This window comes from Equus quagga, chromosome 16 (genome assembly GCF_021613505.1).
Source record: "Equus quagga isolate Etosha38 chromosome 16, UCLA_HA_Equagga_1.0, whole genome shotgun sequence".
NCBI lineage: Eukaryota > Metazoa > Chordata > Mammalia > Perissodactyla > Equidae > Equus > Equus quagga.
In genome coordinates, this window is record NC_060282.1 from 13,620,197 (window position 1) to 13,630,656 (window position 10,460).

The 10,460-nt window shown below is 40.9% G+C and overlaps 1 long non-coding RNA gene across 4 annotated transcripts in view; it reads left to right on the plus strand.

Moving 5' to 3' along the window:
• The window catches only part of LOC124227756 (uncharacterized), a 54,256-nt gene extending 45,791 nt beyond the window's left edge, over positions 1-8,465 (plus strand). For 3 of the 4 annotated variants that reach the window (XR_006885538.1, XR_006885539.1, XR_006885540.1), the window contains one exon: positions 1,815-2,300. This is a non-coding gene — a long non-coding RNA (uncharacterized LOC124227756). Of the gene's footprint in view, positions 1-1,814; positions 2,301-7,112 lie in introns of those variants that run through there. The other variant, XR_006885541.1, reaches the window with a different exon arrangement.
• Positions 8,466-10,460: the final 1,995 nt, after the last annotated feature.

The window sequence follows — 10,460 nt, forward strand, 5'->3', positions numbered from 1 at the left end:
TGCTATCTCCCCAGTGGTCATGTTTGCTGGCTTGCCCTCATGGTGTATCTTTCATCAAAAGGTATATAATTGGTGATTGTGAGCTCATCTTCAGTGGCAGTTTTTCTGCTGAAATCACAAAGGCCAAGTTGTGAACATTTTATGTTTTCTTCCATAGTGACATCCAGTTTGTTCATGGATCTATAACTAATTTTTATTTCAGTAACTAAGTTTGGGAATCCTACACCACATGGGCAGTATAAACTCAGATGCCATAATGTTAAGCGACACACCCTTAAGTTTTGATTTCCCACAGGACACATTTCTTATCCACCAAGGGCTCTGTTAATATGAGTAGAACCCCTTACAGGATCCTCCGGGTCACCTCTGAACTGTACCCAGGCTCAAGCTTTGATCTTTCTAATCACATAGGGGACATTCAAATCTCAGCCACCGACCATAAGAGCTGATTTTGCATCCAGTATCCATTCCCTAGTTGCCACAATGTCAGCTCAAATATCTTCTGCCACAACCAATTTGAGTTTCTTCTTACTTTGGGATATTTGAAGATTTATCTTTATTTTGAGCTTTTGGCTATGCACTTTTAAAAAATGCTTATTTTAACCACGTTTATATCTATTCGATGTGAGGCTGCACTGCTTTACCTCATTTTTCGTGTCATGAAAAGTTGAATCTCAAAGCACATCTCTTTTATTTATATCTAGTTAGCTATCTACCTACATCACCATGAGTCTGTGAGCTCCTTATGATCTTGGATTTCAGCTTTTTAATTAATTTGGTAATGAACAGAAATATTAGTAAGTTCATTCTAACAATCCCACAATTAGGAGAACTAGTAGGTAATAAATATTCTGAGCTTCAGTTTTCTCGTCCAAAAATGGTGATACAATCCCTACCTCTTAGAAGTGTTATGTAGATGAAATAAAATAATTTAAAAAAAAGCACAATGTTTGCTGTGTAACAAAAAGAAAACAACAGACAAAAGCAGAGGGAAAGTATCCTCCATAAATGCTATTTCATATCATCAGGAGATTTGCTAAATGAGTATATGAATAAATGAAAGAAGCTTAGGGATTTACACATTAAGGGCTATGCATCCCGGATTCTGAAAAGCAGCATTCCCTCGGTATGGACACAATGGGATTTCATTCTATAAACAAAGGCAGGTGGGCCTCTGCTGGTATCCAGGCCCTAGAGAACGTCGAAGTCAAGCTGCCTGGACTTGGGATTCAGCTAGGACTTCCTGGCTTCCCTCCACACCTTTGCAGAGTAACAGCTCTCTGATACCCTCCTGCTTGTCGGGTGTACCAGAATTATGGGGACAATAACTTCTCAACTCCTTTGGAAATATTTTTACTCCCATGAAATTTGCCATGCCACTTGTACATAATCACAATGTCGTATTTTCTAATACTGAAAGAGAAAGAACAATTTGGGTTAGCAGGTGTCAGCATAGGGAACTGAAGTCGGGGCATAAAAGCAGGTTAATACCTTGTTAAGACCAAAGATTTGAATGAGGCAGCTCTTCTGGGGAGATCTAAAAAAACCACTTCCCACAGCAGATCTGGTGCTCAGGTTGCACTCTAAGTGTTACTGGCTCATCAAACATTTCCACTCTGTGGGCCTCGCCTGGGGTAAATCCTTCAACTGTGCTTTAAAATTGTCTCTTCTTGAGAGTAGAAGGGAAAATCGAAGTCGTGACTTATAAAGTGTGTCTTGTTTGGAAAACGGAAATGATGCTAGGTGACCAGGGGGTGGGGGGAGTCAGGGCTCAGAACAGGCCTGTGACTTTCTCCTTTTGGTTTCTCCCACAGTGACCCTGGAAGCCATTTCATGTGACTTCCGTCCAAAGACATGAGAAATGGCTAGAAGGAAGGTGAGGTAACTGGTAACATGTAGCCTTGAGAAGAGATTGGAAAAAGATGTGATAAACGCCCTCCCATACCTGTACGGTGCTTGAGTGAAAGCAAACTTTATCTGTGATGTTCCAAAACTCAGTGTGAGCCATGAGTTATTAAGCTATCACTTATTAAACACCTGCTCTCTACCAGGCTCCATGCTGGCAATGGAAATGCTAGTGGAAATTTACTACAGGGGAATATTATAAGCTCGGTGAGCAAGGTGCTTTATTTTTATTATCTCACTACGAGGACTGTATTACCTCATGTCCTCAAGAACTATATTATAGGGCCAGCCCAGTGGCGTACTGGTTAAGTTTGCACATTCTGCTTGGGGGGCCCAGGGTTTGCCAGTTCAGATCCCAGGTGCAGACCTACACACCACTCATCAAGCCATGCTGTGGCAGGTGTCCCACATAAAAGCAGAGGAAGATGGGCACGGATGTTAGCTCAGGGTCAGTCTTCCTCAGCACAAAGAGAAGGATTGGCGGCGGATGTTAGCTGAGGGCTAATCTTTCTCAAAAAAACAAAACAAACAAGCAAGCAAACAACGACAAAAGAGAACTATGTCATATTGCTTCCCAGTTACTGGGGAGCAGAACCTCACTCAGTATGAAAGGCAGGGTGATTTAGCTGAAAACAAATGGACTTCGTAGCTAGGTAAGTCTGGATTTATTCCCCAACTCTGCCACTTATTAGCTCTGTTACCATCATCAATTTCATTCAAATTCTCTTTGACTCAATCTGTTCACACATAAAATGGGCTAATAACAATTACCTCATATGATACTCACAGGATTAAAATGAGGTGTATTAACAAAAAGCATATTAGTATTTAACATTTATTGATCAATTTTTTTGTGTGCCAGATGCGTGCTAAACAATTTACGAACGCTTATTTAATCCTCACTGAAGTACCAAGAATTTTAATTTCTTTTAAAGGAACTAAGGCTCACAGAGTTTATTTTTTTGCCCAAAACCATAGAACTACTAAGTGTCATCGTTGGCATCCCAAGTCTATCCATCCTACACTGTATACTGTTTTCTTAGCCACTGTCCTTCGAAGGATTAGGAAAGCCGGAAAAATTGTGGAATTATTCACCATTTTTAGAGGTTTTGAATAATGTTGGTTTTGAAGCGGTTTCTGCATTGTAAAAGAATTAGAGGAGGTAGTTCCTAACGTCCCTTTGACCTCTGAATCTTGTTTCTATAAAGCGGATTTCCCAAACCACCAGGTAAGAAATAAGCATGCGTTGGCCAAATTTGGCTCCAGTATGAGCTATAAATCACAGTTTCCTGCATCGCTCATGACGGACACCTACTTCTGCTTAATCTTCATAAAGAAGATCCTTTGGTCCAATTTCAGACTTTGCTTCTTAGACTTTTGTTTTTGGGATTTGTTTGGATCCCCTTCTCATCCCTTTTACTGGCTCACCGGTAATCCCTGCCCACTCTTTTAACATCACATTCTGGAAACTTCCACCATGCTCAACACTTGTTGTCTAATGTCTTCTCAGATAGAAGGCCACACTGGCCCTGGCCACTGCATCTTCCAAAACCCTATGCCTGAGGCACAATGAACTTGGTCTCATTCACTCACCACTGTTATTTCTTATCCATACAGGCTCCTCATATTCCTCATCTATGCTTATGTCATTAGAGTAGGAGGGACTAATAAACAAAGATACAGAGTTATCCCAACCCCCACCACCACTCAAGAAATACATCTCAGGAAGATCTGCTCGCCACAAAATAACTTCCTTTCGGGTCCCCAGGCCTCCTCAATACTGTGTGCACCTAGAAGCTATATTACAAGGTTTATATTACAGGCGTCCTGTCTGATTTTTCTGTTAGACTTGATTTGGCTTCCAGAGAAACAAAGATCTTGAAACATAAATGAATGACAGAAGAAAATAGAGCACCTCCCTTCACACAGGGGTGACTCGATGTGAAGAGCCGAAAGTGACATTGGAAAAGTTCTATCTAAACTTTTCTTTTCACAGTTGTGGAAACTGAGAACCAGAGAGAGAACCACACAAGTCTGTGTGTCTCACCCTTAATTTCCTACTTATGTTGTCTTTTTTTCTCTCCCCACACAAAGACATACACACATACACACACTGTCATTGAAATTATTCCATCTAAAAGTTTATTTGGATAAATAAACCTCAGGTCTTAAAAATGTGACTATTTCCAGAAGGATAAACTTACACTAGACATTTTTTTTTCTGATTTGATGAATTTTCTCATTAAAGTACAGCACAGTGGAAAGAAAAGAGACTTTTGAGTCTACCTGACTTTGGTTTGAAATAACTTTCTCTTATTTATTCACTACATGACCTTGAGTGACTTATTTAATGTTTTTGGGTCTCATTTTCCTCTTCTAAGAGGGAGGATATCTCTTCCTTACAGGGCTGTCGAGAGGATTAAATAAGTTTCTGCAGTTGAAAGTGCCTCTCCTCTGGCTGGCACATAGTAGGGTCTTAATGAATATGAGTGTCTTTCTCTGAACAGTGTGAGTTTCAGGAACTATCTAGAAAGAAGGTTTGTGCTGCGGTGAGGAGAACTGAAGTAAACAGGCAAGAGACCAATAAACCCTCAACAACAGACCTATATTTGGGCTAACCACACCCAAATTCACAGCAGCATACAAGTAAGACACTCAAAAGGAATAATAACATAACTTGGCCTCTAGGTAATGGGGACATTTCTAGAAATTCAAAGTAGCTGGCTTTCTAGCCTCCACAACATGGGAAGGTCTCCCTCATGGGGCATTGAAAACACCTGCCAAGTCTCCTTCCAACTCTGCAGTGTTGGGCTTTTATTATGAGGAGACCACAGGGCCTATCTCTTAGACTGAAGGAGAAGCAGGAGGCCCATTTTTTCTTCTGGAGCCTGGGAATCCCAGTCATTGCCCCAGGGGAGGTCGCTGGCAGCCTCAGCCAGAGTGATCTGAGTTGGGATGAGCCATGATATCAAGTTCCAGTAAAACCCACAGAATGTTCTGAACTTGTGACTAAGCCTGAGCTAAATAAACAACCCCCAACATCCACCTCAAGAAGGATGGCTTGTGTGCGGTGTGGCCTAGTAATCTTTTCTCTCAAAAAAAAAATAATACACCAAGAGGCTATACTTTGCAGTTTTTGAAATTCTTTTCACAATTACATATCAGTCCCTATTTCACACCAATGATGGTGTTAGGAATTCTGTCAGTTGGGAATGTTCTTAACTGTGTTCTCTGAAGCATGGGGCCTCCTCAGGACCACCATGGGGTGAGCGTGGAGCTGAGGAGCTGTGCCTGCCTACTACTGCCTTGAGTCAACTTCTCTTTTATCTATTTTATTTTATTGTCCTTCCTCAGAACTGTTTATGGAAAGATAAAAATTTAAAAGAGTTCTGCTTTGTTTGTAAGTGTGGAAACAAGCTAGGGCAATGATAAGAAGTGAAAGGGATGATGGGTATATCATTGAAAGCTAAAGAGAGAGAGAGAGAAACAGCTGATATTTATTGTTTATTGTGAACCAGACATTGCTTTCAGTTAATCCTCACATGACCCAAGAAGTGAGTACTGTCATTAGAACCATTTCAGAGAAGGGGGAATTGAGGTCCAGAGAATATAAGAAAACTTGTTCATGTTTGCTCATGATTGCTATGGCCAATCAAAGGATCCAGGAGATTATCTAATCCCAGGAGCGCTGACATTAGAGCAGTGCTCTTAACCACCACACTATTGTGACTCCTCCCCAAATCTCCCTTTGTGACCACCGAGTCCTTTGCCCACATTCCCCTCTCCATCCAGGACTTTGCCATATTCAACGTCTACTCAAATGTTCCCTCCCCCGAGGAAACTTCCCTGACAACCCCATCTAAAATAGCACTCCCTTTGCTCAGTCTGGTTCTCCTTTTCACTGCTTAGTTTTCTTTCTTAGCCTTTATCCCAAACTGATAAATATTGCATATGTACTTGTTTATGGTCTTTGGTCTGTAGGCCCCAGAATGTCAGCTCCTTGAGATTGTAATTTTCCAAATGATGGCCCATCCTTGACAACTGGATTAGAAAAAGGCCCTGTGGAAATAAGTGTGTAAGGGGGGATAAAAGTTGAAGATGGAAAGATCTGGATTGAGAAAGGCAACGTGGTATAAGATGATAAACTTAGAATACAGAGTCGGACAGCTTCAGTTTGAATCACAGCTTTGCTATCCATTAGCTACCATAAGCAAATTTTGTTTTCCTCATTTGTCACAGACATAATTACCTCAGTCTCATCTTGCTATGGTGAGGATTAAATGAGATAGTGTGCGTTAATAAATGGCTCTTTATTGTTGACTTAATTCGTTTTTCCTTGAGCTGGTCCTGAAAACATAGGTAAGTGAATAGTAAGCACTCAATAAATATGTGATGGGTGGTGGAATGCCAGGTCATAGTTAATAATTAGAGAGGCCATGTTGTGTTATGGAAAAAGCAATGAAAAAAGAATAAGAAGACCAGCAACTAGATCCAATTCCGCCATATAACTAGTTGCATGCCATTGGACAAGTTGTTTTGCCTCTTGAGTTCACATTTCCTCCTGTGTAAAACAAGGAGGTTGGACAGGATGATGTATAAGTTGCCTTTTATCTCTGAAATCTATGAAATCGAAAACATCTCACAGTTGATCTGGTTTCCCTTGGATTTCCAGTAGCAAACCATCCCACCCTGATTGTTGTCAGGAAGTTGGAATGATCTGTTATGTTTTTTATTTGCTTCCTGGATTCCAGTCCAAATAAAAATTCTTCGTACTACTTACATCAGAGAATAACAGTTGGTGGGTTGGCGAAAGGATACTGATATTTACAATGGGCAATTAATTCACTCTCTTATCTGGGTTTCCGAGGGTCGTTCTGGATTGGTGAGCCTCTTGATAAAGTTGAAGAAATTCCATCACCTCTTGTACTTGCCCTCGATGAATGGGAAAGGAATGAGATGTATTGAGGTTGTCTTGGAGACTTCTGTTCCAGGTCCACCTTGGAGAGTTTGTGGTTTTGTTCCTGTACCATGGGAAGGGTCATTGTTTCTTCTGACATGCTGATTTATTGGAAGAGGCTGCTGCCAAGGATTTTGCTGGCCTAGAAAATAATATTGGTGACCTGATGTGAAAGTTCTGTGTTGTTGACCATCATTTCCTTAGCCATCATTTCAAAGCAACTGATATTTTATCTTTGTCTCGTATTCAGGAAACTACATAGCCATAATGACTTCTAAGAATTCAACAATCATCACTGTTTTATGGATTTGTGTCCTATGGCTGGTGGACTAGCAAACACACCTCACTCATAAAATATGGATTATCTGAAAACTCATTCTGTCTCACCTTTTACTTGACATTAAAAAAATGAACAATGTACAATGATTTTTGGTTTTCAAACCATTTTCACATATGTTATTTGTTCCTCATGAAAGTTGAATAGAACTGGTATTATCACAACCCCACTTTTCATATGTGGAAGCAGAGTCTTAGAATGCCTTTAAGACTTGCCTAAAGATAGGTTAAAGTGCGAACTTTCTGACTTGAATCATTGGCTCAGAGTTGAAGGGGAGTGAAAGAGACTGGAAAAGAACCTGGACCGAAGTTCCTAGGTAGAGGAAAACAGGAGACAGTGCTGCTTACAGTATCCTCCCAACTGTCTCACCCTACAGGGGCCACTGAAAATCTCTGGGAAAAGAGAAACAACAGCAGTAACTAGCAACCTCTTTTCATGAGTACCAATAAAGTAAGACCTGAGCTGCTTCCTGGCCCTGCGGAAATTCAGCAGGACTATGGAAGTGAGAATGAGGGAGAGGAGGTAAGGACTCTAAGGACACCTGTTAAGGAATCAGCTGGACCTCAGTTGAAAACCCAGCTGTGCCACCTGACAGCTGTGTGATTTTAGGCAAATGATTTCCTCTTTCTGTGCCTCCCTTTCTTGAGGAATAAATGAGAGTATCTCCCTCATAAACTCGTTGTAAGAATCAAACATAGTAGTGCTCATAAAGCACAGGCAGGGCAGAGTCTCTGGAACAAAGCTAGCTACAACTATGGGTGATTGTGAACAAATCATTTCATCCCATTGGGCCTCAATTTCTTTATGTATAAAATAAGGTGGTTGGACTAGATGAATTCCAATTTTTTTGCTTCAAGCTCTATACGTGATGTATGGCTGTATTCCTTGGAATAGAGTGAGGTGGGATTGTTAAAGATTTATAGAGTGACATGTCACTGATATATGTTAAAGTGGGTAGAGAACCTTGTGAATGAGTAGAAGGTGGCTGCGGTTATTGCATCTCATTGATGATAAGGATAATATTTTTAAAAGCTATCTTTTATTGAGCACCTGCTAAAATATGTTATCTCATTCATTCCCCATGAAAACCCTATGAAGCAGGTAATATTAGCTCATTTTACATATTTGGGGGGATATGAGCTCAAATAGGTTAACTGTCTTGTGTAAAGCCACCCATATCGTCCATGGTGGATCAAATTGTGTTCCCTCTGAGTCTGGCTCTCATTCCCTTTGCAGTGTCCTGTCCTGGCGCTATTCATTAAAATAGCTATTTAATCTCTATATGACCTTTGTTTTCTTTATTCCACGTCGACTTCTCCTTCTCTGTTCATCTTTCGATCTAATAACAATATAATGTATATTTAAAATGTACCCTCTGCTGCATTGTGCACTTTTCTAAGTATGTGATCTATTGTTATCTACTTAAATCTATGTCTTTATTGCATAATTCAGCATTTTAATATTCGCTTTGAAACGTGTTTTGAGTCACTTCCCTGCAAAGGTACTGTATTAAATTACATTCATTATTCTTGCTAAATGTAGACAAGTCATGGTTCAGGTGAACTAGAAAGTAACTCCCATTATCCCCAGCACATTCCATCACATTCGTTATTCTCTGTGACATTTATCAACACAGCACTTAGACATTTTACAGAAAGAAAAAGATCACTTTAAATTCCAAAGTATTTAACTAACACTGAGCCAAATTCTGCAGGTGAAAAAGTCACTTTCTTGCTACAAGTTACACACATTGCCTTAACTCTTTTGGGGGCACAATGAGAAGATGGAAAAGCAACATACCAAGAATCAGGGTGTGTGAACAATTAAACCTGTCTGCTGTGACTCAACGTTGCATCAAGCTTACAACGATGCTTATGTTCTTCTTAATAAGGTATTACTCCCTGTGTACCAAGGTGCGGAGGTTGTGTTGACATTCTCCTAGGTCCCTTTTGCCACCTCCATGTGTTATTTTTTCACCCTTGTGCAAAGACTCTTTTAAGGGACATGCCATCTGGCCATACTGCCTTCCAACAATCCCCTTGGCTGGCATTTACCAAACTTGCTTCCTTTATTCATGTAGAAATCATAGCCTTACCACCTACTCCAACTTTAGTCATTTTGAGTGTGGGGGGCGGGGAGTCAACATTGTCTTAGGGTGGGGTCCCCAGCATCAGATCCTGAGATGAGGATTCAGATGCAAATGATTCATGAAGGCAGTACTTCCAGAACAATCTGATAAAGAAATGAGGGAAACAGGGCAGGAAGGAGATCTCAGATGAAGTCCTGTGGAAGGGAGGGTATCCTTATCCTGCAGGAGTTCCCTGGAGTATAGATGCCACCTCAGAGCCCAGAAAGCTGTCTGTCCCTGCTCCTGCCCCCTCCAGCCATTGGTCAAGGGCCACTGGATATAAGGAACGAGGCTATAAATTCCCAGGGACAGTGCACACATGAGAGCAAAGCCACTCCAGTGGCCTGAGAGCTATCCTCCAGAAGGAAGATAAAGCCCAGTGAAGTGGAGCAGGGCTTAAAGAAATGGTAAAAGGATGTTTAAGGCAATAAGAGTGAAGTACCAAGAGTATCCACTAGAGGTAGCCACCATGGATCAACTGTCCAAAGCCTAACATCATAATTCCTTAACACTTGCATTGTTTTTTTAGGATGGCCACAACAAAGTACCACAAACTGGGTGGCTTAAACAACAGAAATGTATGTCTCACAGTTCTGGAGGCCAGGAGTTCAAAATCAAGGTGTTGGCACGTTGGTTCCTTTTGAGGGCTGCGAGGGAAGGATCTGTTCCAGTGTTCTCTCCTTGGCTTGCGGATGGCTGTCTTCTCCCTGTGTCTCCCCACATTGTCTTCTCTCTATGCACATCTCTGTGTCCAAATTCCCCCTCTTTGTAAGGACACCAGTCATATTGGAGTAGGGGCCCACTCTACTCCAACATAACCTCATCTTAACTAGTTACATCTGCAATGACCCTCTTTCCAAATAAGATGACATTCTCAAGTATTATGAGGTTAGGAGTTCAACATATGAATTTTGAGGGTACACAATTTAACCTATAACAGTAGTCTTCCGTTTCAAAAATTTTATTAAACCTCAATTCAGTAACCCACTTCCATACCAACATTCAGCTTCTTACCTCCTGGTACTGCTGTCTGGAATCTTTAATTTTTTGCTTCGTACCACCATCATATCTGTTTGTTATCTTTCTCATAATCTTCAGTCCTTGATAAACACAAGACAACATAGGATAGTTAT